Source organism: Ailuropoda melanoleuca, unplaced genomic scaffold (assembly GCF_002007445.2).
Source record: "Ailuropoda melanoleuca isolate Jingjing unplaced genomic scaffold, ASM200744v2 unplaced-scaffold1090, whole genome shotgun sequence".
Classification (NCBI taxonomy): Eukaryota; Metazoa; Chordata; class Mammalia; order Carnivora; family Ursidae; genus Ailuropoda; species Ailuropoda melanoleuca.
Genome location: NW_023179282.1, coordinates 5358 through 18321, shown reverse-complemented (window position 1 = coordinate 18321; position 12964 = coordinate 5358).

Here is a 12964-nt window from a genome sequence, read left to right as displayed (position 1 = left end):
TCAGGGGGCTCTTGTGTCAGGAGGAAGTTGGGCAAGGGGACCCCAGGCGGTGGTGACCTCACTTCCCTGACAACAGAGCCCAACAGAATTTGGAACCCGGGTAACCAGGCACCCACATTCCAGAGCCAGCCCCCTGCCTAGCTCATTTCGTTGGAGATCCTCGAACGAAGAACATGTTTTCGTGCTGCATCCCCAAGTCCGGAGGCTGCAGGCTGAGGAGAGCGCGCCTTGCAAACACTTCCCGTTGCTGGGAACTTTGTGTCAGGGCTCCCCGACGCCTCTGGCCATTTGGCAGGAAGGACCGAAAGGTGACACCGGGAGGCCCAGAGCCCTCCAGCCCAGCCCCACATGCTCTGATCTGACTGTGCAGCCCCAGGTCCCCTCTGTGTGTGTGTGTGTGTGTGTGTGTGTGTGTGTGTGTGTAAGAGGGGTCACGCAAGGTGGGGCCACCCTGAGCAGGAGCAGGCTGATGAGGGGTCAGATGCCCGGTGGGCGGGTCATGTTCAGGGTCAAGGCTGGCTGGGTGGGTCAGTGTACAGGGGGGCCTGTGCCCTTCTGCCCAAGGTTTATTCCAAGCCCTGCAGGGATGGGTCACTGTCCCGGATGCAGGGCTGTGCACACACAGGTCTGAGTCTGATCTGGGAGCAGCAGGGGGACTGGTTAGGAGGACGGTGGGGATGGCAGGGCAGGCCTGTGATGCCCTCGGGCCGGCTACCGGTCCCTGTCTTTCCAGAAGGCTGTGGATGAGACTCAGAGGAGGCTGCTGGACACGTCCTCCATCTCCCTCTCGGAGGAAGTCAGTTCAGAAAGCTCTCCAGGTGCAGGTGCTGGGGACCACCAGGGAAGGTCTCTGGCCCCGCCCAGGCCACTGTCCCTGGTGGTCCATTACTGGACTGTGGTCCACAAGCACAAGGGTGAGAAGGCTGGGGCTGGGTGCATGTGGTGTGTGGGGTTGGGTCAGTGCTGGCCCCACAGGGAGGAGCCCCAGGAGGCTGGTGTGGGGCCAGGAGCAAGGACTGGGCTCACGGCACCCAGTGGGTGGACGGCAGTCGGGGAGACGTCCTGGTGTGGGTTCCTTCCTGGGTGCAGCTGCTCTGGGTGCCCCCGTGCTGGGCTCTGTCTCTGCAAAGGCACAAGGAGAGGCAGGCATGAGGGTGAGCTTTTCTCTTCTCACAGCTGCTCTGCCATCTGAGGAACTAGAGCCGGCTCCAAGTTCATGGGCAGCTGCAGGGGGAGGGGTGGTGCCTGAAGCGACTTCAGCAGGAGACCAGGAGCCAGTGGGTGACCTGGCAACTGCCTACGGAGAGCCTGGAGCCATCCAGGAGGAGCCTGTGGGAGAACCTGCCCACGGAGAGCCTGCCCCTGCCTGTGCTCCTGTCCTTGCCCTGGACCCAGCTCCTGCCCTGGATCCTGAACCTGCCACTGCGGCTGACCTTGTCCCTGCTCTTGCATCTGACCCTGCTCCTGTCCCTGCCCCTAGCCCCACCCCTGCCTCTACTCCTGCTCCCGCAGGGCTTCCAGAGCCACATCCAGAGCCCACAGCCTTGTGGGAACAGCTCCTTGTTCAATCACCCTTAGTTCCTTTACCCAAACCCGATGCCCCCCCACAATGCTTCATTCCCTCCCCATATATTCTTTCTCTCTGGTATATTTTAACTGTTATATTATCTTTCCATGTTCTGTATGCTGTTTATTATTTATTTTAAATAAAATTAATTGTTTTCAGTTGAACATGTCATGAGCACGGAGTACATTCCCGACGCTGTGCCACCACGGCACAGAACACGGTGGCAGAACATTCCTTCCCCAAAGGACACCCTGAACCGGGAGACCTCCCTGCCCCTTTCTCCCCCAGCCCAGACCCTCGCAACCCCTCAGCGGCTTTCTCTCTCTGTTCCTTGACCTGTTCTGGATGTTTCCGTAAGCGGAATCACGAAATGCCCACCTATTTTCAAAGGGGACTCGTTTCTTTCTGTGTTTATTTGACATAAAATTTCCTTTATTCGATACTGAAATCCCCGGGGGATTACAGATCAGATATAATCATAGAGGTCCCTTTAGTAAATATAGGCACGATCTCGGGGCCGATGCCCCTGTTCCTGCTGGGACACCACAGCCTGACCCCAGACAGTACACAGTGGTTCCACCTGTGACCCTCACAGACACCGGGGAAATGCGGAAAGCTGGAAGACACCACAAAGGGCAAAAGCCTTGCTCACCACCCAAGGCCAGAGAAAGGTTCCCCTGCCTCTGGTCCAAACTGTGCTGCANAGTCACTGGGTTCCCCAGGGACAGAGACCAAACACATGCAAGTCCAAGGGGGAGGATAGGCACGTGGGGAGTATGTGTCAGAGATGCGGCAGCTCCCGGGAAGGACTCCGGCACAGGAAACCACCTGAAGGCCGTCTCCAGTCTGGTCTGGGGACCAGCAGCCCTGGGAGGTCCCCCGCATGTCCCCTGGAGAGAAGGGTGATGGGCACCCCTGTCCGGGAGCAGNCCGGGAGCACGGTGAGCCGCACCCATCCCAGGCCGCAGATGCACCCATCACCTAGCATGCTCGTCCTCGGACTCACCCCTGCAAACTCTGGCTCAGTTTTTCACAGATGTATTTTCAGGAGGGTTCAGCACAGCGGTGGTGGAGAGAGCAGGGAACGGAATAATGCTAATGCCCAAGGAGATGGATGGCACCCACCTGCAGGCTCCAGAGCTCAGCCCTCCCCCCTTCCACATTCTTTCTTTCTGTGGGCCACACCCTTAAGGACACCCCATGGCAAGAAGGTCCTACATCTGCCCTGCAGATAGAACCGTGACGCACACCTGTTCTCCCATNCAGATAGAACCGTCACGCACACCTGTTCTCCCACATCCGTCTCCTGGGGCTGTGAGAACAGGTCTCACCGGACGCGGGCTTGTGGCGATGGACCGGTGTCTGGTGGTGCCCGAGTCATCCTTCAGTCCTTAGGTCCCTGGAAGAAACCATTTCTTCTCCACGGTACTTGTCTCCTTTTCTTCAGTCTCTGGCTCCTTCGGCCTTTGGGGGTCACTGTGCACGCACCCCCCTCCCGGAAGAGCACCCATGTGTATGTCGGGGACACCTGTGAGTGTGCGCAGCTGTGTGTGTGCCACGGGGCAGGGGCGGGGTGTGTGCTCTTCCTGGAACCTGCTTTGCCCAGGGCTGGACGCTGGCCCCTCCATCCCGCTCCTCCCAGGCTTTTCTCTGTGTCTCTGCATGCGAATTTGCCAGAGCCCCTGCTCCAGACCAGGGGCCATTTCCGCTGCTTTGCCTGCGTGATGGGGCTGCAGGGAACCTCTGTGACCGTGCTCCCTGTGTAGGTAGGACGGGCCTCCAGCAGGAAGAGCCTCCCTCTCAAGGAAAACCCATCGGAGGTGCTGGCCCCAGTCTCCCCCATCTGTGGTCTCCTGGTGCACTTCGAGCCTTGCTGGGGAAAGCGGGGGTGCAGAGACCCCAGAGCTGCCACCTCAGGGAGGAATGGGGAGGAAGAGGAGCAGGGGTGATGAAGGTGCCTGAGGCGGCCCCCCCCCCGGTCTCTCCTTGCTCCATGACCTCACTGCCCTGATTAGTCTCGCTTTAACATGAAGCTTGACTATCTGGCAGTGTACTTCCTCCTGCTCTGTTTTCCTTCACAATTTTTGAGCCTTGTGGGACCTGTCTTTTCTTATACATCTCACTAGTTTCTGCAAATAATTACATGCTGAGGTATTCTATAGGGATGATATGGAAGCTGTCGGTCAAGTTGGGGAAAACTGACATCTTTATAAGATACGGGGGTGGGCTTGACACCCAAACTTAAAGAGGAAAAAATCTGAAGGTCATAGGAAAAAGAAGAAAATGATAAAGTGACACTCAAGAAGGGGGGCTAACACCCCATTTATAAAGAATTCCCAAAAATAAAGCAACCACACAGTAGGAAAAGGGCAAAAGACATTTTCAGACACTTCACAAAAATAAGTATAGCCTTCAACACATTAAAATACGCTCCTTCTCGGTCAGAATAAGACAAAATTGTCAGGAAAGTTTAAAAACACACTCTGAGACCACATAGGACGATGCACGTTTATTCCTTGTCGGGAAGAAAACAAGCTACATTCCAGAGGAAGTACTTTGGCCGCACCTGTCAGCACTGGAAACATAGTTTCGATTCAGCAACTTGGTTCAGGCAGTTTTTCCAGGAGAAACTTCTCCACGCTTGACCTTTATACATGTTTCCATTGCAACCTCCTTCCTAAGAGCACGAGGCTGGAGACAGCCCCACGCTCTCCTGTAGGAGAGTGGGTACATCAGGGATGGCCCTGCACACGATCAAACACAATGAAGTGTGGCAAAGAGAGTGGACAACTGTACCAGCAGCAGAGCGAGCCTTGCCTCCACCTGCACGGCCAGAGCCGCAGTGAGCACCAGCTCTTGCCCGGCGCTGGACTCCCGTCCACCCCGGCGGCAGCTACAGAGCGAGAGGGGGCAGCTTACAGACCTGGAGGCCCGGCCCTTGCACGCTTGGACCAGCTCCACAGCGACAGTCCTCTCTGCTTGCGGTTCCTGCGGCACATCGGCAACAATGCCGGAGACAGCAAGCTGAGACCTAGAGTCGGTTCTACAACCAGCTCGGGCACGACCACCGGGGACAGAGCAGCCCTAGGTCCAGCTCAGGCCCAGGTCCGGGGCTGGTTCCACGGCAGGGGCCACGGGGCAGCCCCAGCATCGGCCACGGCTCCAGCCCAGGGCCAGGGCCGCTCCACCCAGAGCCACCCTTCCCCTCCCTGTGAGGGAGCAACCTTTTTTCTGTGACGTGTTTTATGATTTTTACATTTATCGGTTAATATGTACATTCAATGAAAGTCAGCCTTTCGTCGCGTTAAGCTGCACCATTCAAGGCTCCTTCCCTGGGCTCCTGCGCCAGCTCAGGCTTGGGTCAGACTGACCTGGGTTCAAACCCACAGCGNATTGAACCACAGCTTGCCCTTTTTTCTACTCTTTTGAATCTCCTGGTTACTATCATTCTAGTTTCTATTTCCATGAGTATGGCTACTTTGGAGAGCTCTCAGCTGTGGATTCTTTTTTTTTTAAATATTTATTTATTTGAGTGAGAGAGCCCGGGGGTGGGGTGGGAAGGAAGAGGCAGAGGGAGAGGGAGAAGCAGACTCCTCACTGACCAGGGAGTCCCATGAGGGGCTCAATCCCAGGACCTTGAGCCAAAGGCAGATGCTTAACTCACCGAGCCACCCGGGCGCCCCGCAGCTGTGGACTCCTGCAGTGTCTGTCTTTCTGTGAGGGCTTATTTCACAAAGCATCGTGTCCTCAAGGTTCATGCATGTTGTAGCTGGTGTCAGAATTTCCTTCCTTTTGAAGGCTGAATAATACTTCATTGATGGATAGACCACATTTGGTTTATCCATTTATCCATTGGTGGACATTTGACTTGCTTCTACCATTTGGCCGTTTGTCTATTGTGATGAGTGCTGCTGTCACATGGGTGTGCAAATATCTCTTCCAGAACCTGCTTTCTAATTCTTTTGAATATATACCCAGAGGTGGGACTGCTGGATCATACTGTACTTGCATTTTTAGTTTCTGAGATGTTTCAGTACCATTTTCCATAGTGGTACACCATTGTACAATCACACCAGCAGTGCACAAAAGTTCCGCTTTCTCCACATCTTTGCCAGCATTTGGTGTTTTCTGTTTCTGGTTGTCTTTTTCTTTTTTCTTTTTTTTTCAGTGGCCATCAGAATGAGTGTGAGATTATATCTCTGTGGCTTTGGTTTAGTCTTCTCTGATTATTAGTCATATGAGCATATTTTCATATGCTCTGGTCATTTGCATAACATCTTGGGAGAAGTCAATTCAAATCCTTTGCCCATATTTAAAGCAGGTCATTTGATTGTTTTGTTATTGTGCTGTGGGATTTCCTTATTTAGTATGGATAATAAGTCATTATCAGATCTGTGACTTGCAAATATTTTCTCCTATCCTGTAGGATGACTTTTCACTTTTTGTGTCCTGTGTTTCACAGCAGTTTTTTACTTTGATGTAGTCCTATTTGGCTATTTTCTCACTGTTGCTGTGTTTTGGGTGTCCTAAGAAATTGTCATAGCCAGTGTCACGAAGCTTTTCCTCTATGTTTTCTTACGGGAGACTGACAGTTTTAGGACTTGCATTGAGGTCCATATTTGAGTTCATTTCTGTAAGTGGTGAAATGGAAGGGTCCATCTTTGTTCTTTGGCATGGGGTTACCTAGTTCCCCAACACCATTTGTTGAAGAGACTGTCCTTTCCCCATTGTGCGGTCTTGGCAGCCTTCCTGAAGCCCCCACTTGACCATGGATATAAGCATGTATCTGTGTTCTCTTTGTTCTATTTCAACACTTTTTGTCCTTAATCAATACCACACTGCTTTGACTAAAGTTGCTTTGTTAAATGTTTTGAAACCAGGAAGTGTGAGTCATCCAGCTTTGTTCTTTTTCAACATTGTTTTGGCTATTTGAGGTCCCTTGAGATTCTATACACATTTAAGATGAATTTTTCTATTTCTGTGATAAATGGCATTGAAATTTACAGAGAATGAATGTGGAGATTGCTGTGGATAGTATGGACTCTTGACAATAGGAAGTTTTCTAGTGTGAGGGCGCAAGACGCCTTCACCTTCATGTCTTCTTTCACTTCTTTCTGCAGGGTTTTATCGTTCTCCGTGTGCAAGCCTTTCACCTCCTCGGTTAGGTTTATACCTAAGTACTTCATTATGCTATTGTAAATGGAATTTTCTTAATTGTCTTTCTGTATTGTTTGTAGAGCAACACAACTGGTTTATTCTGGGTTGATTTTGTATCCTTTGCTGAGTTCCTTTGCTGGTTCTAAAAGTTTGGTGGATGCTTTACAATTTTCTACATCTGCATACAGAGATAACTTACTTCTTCCCTCCCAATTTGGATGCACTTTTTTCTAGTCTTGCTCCGGCTAGGACTTCCAGTGCCATGTGAAGTAAAAACAGCAGTGGCAGGCGTCCTGCCTTGTTCCCGATCTAGGGCAAAGCTTGCAGGGTTTAACCACGGAGGATGATGTTTGGTGTGTTTCAGAAACAGCCTTTACTGTGTTGAGCTATTTCCCTCAATTCCTAGTTGGTTTTGTGTCTTTATCGTGTGAGGGTGTGGAATCTTGTCAGATCCTTTTTCTGCATCAGGGGAGATGATATGTGGATTTTGTCCTTCCGTCCTTAGAATGTAGCCTTTATCGTGTCTGGCCTCCTCCGTCATGTTTCTAGGATTCCTAAGTGTCTGCATGTAGGAGTCTGACTTGGACCCCACCCCACTCTGTGTGTCTCTCCTTGCTCCATGACCTCACTGCCCTGATTACTCTCGCTTTAACATGAAGCTTGACTATCTGGCAGTGTACGTCCTCCTATTCTGTTTTCCTTCCCGATTTTTCTGAGCCTTGTGGGACCTGTCTATTCTTATACATTTTGAAATAATCTCACTAGTTTCTGCAAATAATTACATGTTGAGGTATTCTATAGGGATGATATTNATAGGGATGATATGGAAGCTGTCGGTCAAGTTGGGGAAAACTGACATCTTTATAAGATACGGGGGTGGGCTTGACACCCAAACTTAAAGAGGAAAAAATTTGAAGGTCATAGGAAAAAGGAGAAAATGATAAAGTGACACTCAAGAAGGGGGGCTAACACCCCATTTATAAAGAATTCCTAAAAATAAAGCAAGCACACAGTAGGAAAAGGGCAGAAGACATTTTCAGACACTTCATAAAAATAAATATAGCCTTCAACACATTAAAATACGCTCCTTCTCGGTCAGAATAAGACAAAATTGTCAGGAAAGTTTGAAAACACACTCTGAGACCACATAGGAAGATGCATGTTTATTCGTTGTCAGAAAGAACACAAGCTACATTCCAGAGGAAGTACTTTGGCCACATCTGTCAACACTGCAAACATAGTGNTCAGCACTGGAAACATAGTTTCGATTCAGCAACTTGGTTCAGGCAGTTTTTCCAGGAGAAACTTCTCCACGCTTGACCTGTATACATGTTTTCATTGCAACCTCCTTCCTAAGAGCACGAGGCTGGAAACAGCTCCATGCTCTCCTGTAGGAGAGTGGGTAAATCAGTGATGGCCCTCCACACGATCAAATACAATGAAGTGTGGCAAAGATGGGAAGGAACTGGAGGGAGGGAGACCTTTGAAGTACTGATCTGCAGAGATCTCTGGTCCTGTTTGCTGGCAAGACTGACCCTCAGTGGACCGTCCCTCAGATTGGGAGCTGGCTTTCTCAAGCACCTTGGGAAATGCTTTGACCAGTGCATTGTCAATGCCCTAGTGTTTATGGCCACTGGGGCTTGGGCGCCAGGGTTCCGAGCCCAACTCAGTCACTGACCAGACCGGAAGGCTCAGCCAGTTCCTTAGGAGAACATTATCTGCTTCCCCCAGTGAACCCAAACACTGGCCCTTCAGGGTTACCAGTGGGAAGACAGGGAATGGGGGGTTTTCCTTGCGTGTCTTAGAGGATCCAGAACACTTCATGAAGGAATCTCGGAACAGAATTCCTGCCATGCCCATTTAATAGATGGCAAAACTAAGGCCAGTGACGGGAACAGCTGCACAGAGATGATGGCTACGGGGCAAGGGGGTCAGACCAAGGGTCCCGCATCCCCTTCACCACGGGCTCCACGTGGGTCGGTCCTCAGCTGCTACACAGGAACCTCCGCCTGACCCGCAGCTTCCGGCAGCCCCATGTGAGCAGGCACCATGCTTCTCACTGCTCTGTCCCCAACCCCCAAAACAGTGCCTGGGAGGTAGGAGCACTTCACATGTTAATGAATCAGTGGGATCCCTCAGCAGCCCCGTTATGCCAGGATGCTGTTTACAGATGAGAATCTGAGCCCCAGACTCTCATCTTCACTCTGTCACCCCCTTGTGCGTCATCAGCCCCTGTGTCTGTTCGCTGGATGCGGAGCTGAACCCCAGACACCCTCCCTGCCCTCGGAGCTCGCAGCCTGCCCCGTGGCTCAGCGTCTCACCCACAGTCCGCAACGGGGGGTACAGAGCTAGTGGATCTCGCACGAGACCTCGCACCCTCTGGGGAGGGAGCCAGCTCTGGCGGCAGCGGCAGGCCTAGAACCATCTAACGCCCTAGAATCCGCACCAGCCGCGGAACCAGCTCTAGAGGCCGAGCCAGCGCCCCACGGACTGGAGCCCTTCCAGCTCCTGCCCACGCACCCCTGCAGAGGTGACACCACCTCTGGCATTGACTCCAGAGCAAAGCCAGCTCCACCTCCAGTTCTCCCACCCAGTCTGGCCCCGCAGCCAGAGTCAGAGCCGCCCGAGAACCGGAGCCGACGTTGGACCCGGCTCAGCGCTGCTGTGGAAGCAAAGCTGTGGGGTGTTTCCTTCGAGAAGACACGCGGACGGGCCGTCGGGTTGCTGATCTTCCCTCCTCCTGCTGCTCTGGCACCATCTCAAGGGCGAGAACGGGCAGCCGCCCAGGACGAGTGAACACTGCGAGTAGATGGGGCTGCAGAAGCCGCTACAGCCCCGAAGCCGCCGGAGCTCGGGGCGTGTCTGCCTTCGTCAGGAGCCCCGGGGTGGAGCCCAGCGCCCCCAGGGTCAGTAGCCCCCTGACCCACAGCCTGCTTCTGCATCAGCCGCCCTAGGAGACTCGCGCAGGCTCCGGAGCGCCTACCGCCGGCGAGCGAGAGCGGACGCCTGTACCAGCAGCAGAGCGAGCGTTGCCTCCACCTGCACAGCCAGAGCCGCCGTGAGCACCAGCTCTTGTCCCGGCGCTGGACTCCCGTCCACCCCGGCGGCAGCTACAGAGCGAGAGGGGGCAGCTTACAGACCAGGAGGCCTGGCCCTTGCACGCTTAGACCAGCTCCACAGCGACAGTCCTCTCTGCCCGCGGGTCCTGCGGCACATCGGCAACAACGCTGGAGACAGCAAGCTGAGACCTAGAGTCAGTTCTAGAACCAGCTCGGGCATGACCACCGGGGACAGAGCAGCTCTAGGTCCAGCTCAGGCCCAGGTCCAGGGCTGGTTCCATGGCAGGGGCCACGGGGCAGCCCCAGCATCGGCCACGGCTCCAGCCCAGGGCCAGGGCTGCTCCGCCCAGAGCCACCCTTCCCCTCCCTGTGAGGGAGCAACCTTTTTTCTGTGACGTGTTTTATGGTTTTTACATTTATCGGTTAATATGTACATTCAATCAAAGTCAGCCTTTCGTCGCGTTAAGCTGCACCATTCAAGGCTCCTTCCCTGGGCTCCTGCGCCAGCTCAGGCTTGGGTCAGACTGACCTGGGTTCAAACCCACAGCGGGGCCGCGCCACAGCCCAGTGACCAGCAAGCTCATGCTAACTCCTGGGAACATGCCCGGGGCCATAGCATGGGGAGGGGTGACATGCCAGGCTGATGGCCAGGGGTCCCCAAGATGCCCAAGGGGCTGTCACAGGCACCCACATTCTAGAGACAGCCCCCTACTCAGCTCACTTGGCTGGAGATGCTCCAATGAGCAAACTCTTCTCCCACTGTATCCCGATGTCCTGATGATGTGGTCTCAGGAAAGCCTGCGGTGAGAGCCGTTTCCTCCACAGCAGACTTTGGGTCAGGTCTCGCCCCTGACGCCTCTGGCCGTTTGCCCGGAGGGACCCAAAGGTAACACAGGGAGGCCCAGAACCAGCCAGGCCAGCCAGACACCGCTGTGATCAGACTGTGCAGCCCCAGCTCCCCTCCTGTGTGTGTGTGTGTATATGTGTGTGTGTGTGTGTGTGTGTGTGTGTGTAAGAGGGGACATGCAAGGTGGGGCCACCCCAAGCAGGAGCAGGCTGATGAGGGGTCAGATGCCCAGTGGGCAGGTCATGGTCACACCCAGGTCAAGGCTGGCTGAGTGGGACCGGGTGTGGAGGTCTGCGCCCTTCTGCCCAGGGTTGACCCCGAGCCCTGCAGGGATGCATCACTGCATCCCAGGCGCAGGGCTGTGCACGCACAGGGACAGTGAGGACGGCCGGGCAGGGCCTTGATGCCTCCGAGCTGAGTGCCAGTTCCTGTCCTCGCAGAGCCCCATGGAAGCTGGACTGGTTTCTGCTTCTGCAATGGGCTCCCCAAATGTCCTAGAGCAGCAGCTGGAGCCCGCTCTAGCTCCTCGGACAGCGGAGCAGCTGTGAGAGGAGAAAAGCTCACCCTCGTGCCTGCCTCTCCCTGTGCCTTTGCAGAGACAGAGCCCAGCCCGGGGGTGCCCAGAGCAGCTGCAGCCAGGAAGGAACCCTCCCTGGGACATCTCCCCGACTGCAGTCCTCGCTCTGGGTGCTCTGAGCCCAGTCCTTGCTCCTGGCGCCACAGCAGCCTCCGGGGCTCCTCCCTGTGGAGCCGGCAACAACCCATCCCCGCACACCGCACACACCCAGCCCCAGCCTTCTCACCTTCGGGCTCAGCCTCCGGGGGCCCTGCATGCTCAGCGGGGCCAGCAGAAGGTAGGTATGGCACTCCAGGTCGGAACGAGGCATGTTGAGCTGCACGTGGGCCACCAGCTACTTGAGGCAGGGAAAGTCTGGGGGCTGACAGAAGTCCTCTGAGTACTGGTCCAGCCAGGTGCCCAGAATGGAGGAGATGGCTCTGGAGGTAGGCAGACAGGCAGCAGAGTCAGTGCCTGGCCCTTCCCTGCACACGGCCTCCTGGGGCACCCCTGGGGATGCTCCATCCAGACGCCAGGCCCGCCCAGTCCACCCCCACAGGAGGTCCAGGCAGGGGCAGGTCCGGCCAGCAGGTGCGGGCGTCAGTCTCCACAGGAGGGAGCCCTCCGTCACTGCTGTGAGCACCCCTGCCTTCCTCAGGGGAGCCTGACCCACTCCTCTGTCTGTCTGGGTCCCTCACTGCTGCACTGGAAACTCCAGGAGGGTGTGGGGGGGTGTCTGCTCTGTCCCGGCCCTGGCGCACACAGTAGGCCCTGCAGAAGTCTGTGAGGGAGGAGGGAACAGGCAGCGTCCCTCTGCCCAGGCTGCCTGGGCTCTCATGGGCCCTCGACCCCCAGCTCCTGCTCCGACGGCTGCCCGACGCCCTTTCAGGCACGTGGGGTCTCCCCTTCTCACCAACACTATTCTCAGGAACTGCTGCCCGCCCTGTCCAGGCCCCACGTGCAGCTGGCCTGGGGGACCGAGGCGTGAGGCCCCTGCGTGAGCAGGTGGCCCTCAGATAGGGTCAGGACACGCAGGGCCGGGGTGGGCAGTGGACGGGACACACTCCCCTCAGGGCCCAACCTCAGCCCCCAGCCTCCCCTCTGCTCCCTAGGCCCTGGGACCGCAGCCCCAGCTGTCTGACTCCTGTCCTCCTGCAGGAGAGGCCCCCACACCCCCGCCCTCCAGCAGCAATCACGAGACGTGTGGGAGCCAGGGCTCTGCCCGGCACCCCCAGCCCCGCCGAACCCCCGCATGTCCCCCACCCGGGACACAGGGGACCTTCTTGGTCCTAGGGTCCGTCATCCTTCCCTCAATGAGAGCAGAGGCATCCACACCTAGAGGTGGCCGACAGGGCATCCCAGGGAGCGTCCCGTGCCCACCCCTGCCTGTTAGTCTCGGGCTACCGGCCAACTCACCGCCTAGAACAGAGGCCCGCGGGGCAGGGAGATGGTCTGCCCTGTTCACTGAACTATGGACAGCGTCTAGGAGGGGCTTCATGTCCATTTGCGGAGTGAAGGAAGCCCCACCAGCACCTGACAGGTGTCTGAATGGGTCTGGGGCCCCTCTGCCACCCCCCAGGGACCCCTGCACTGGCTACACCCAGGATGGGACCCCCAGATGGAATCGGAAGCCTCCTCTCAGCCAGGAAAGCGGCTTTGCTGCAGACACAGGATGCCGAGGCTTGAGGCGGAGAGCTGCTTCCCGGCGGAGCGGAGCAGCCTCAGCCCCAGGCCACCCCCTCTGTGGGCTGGCCACGGGGTCAGGGACTGGTCCCACA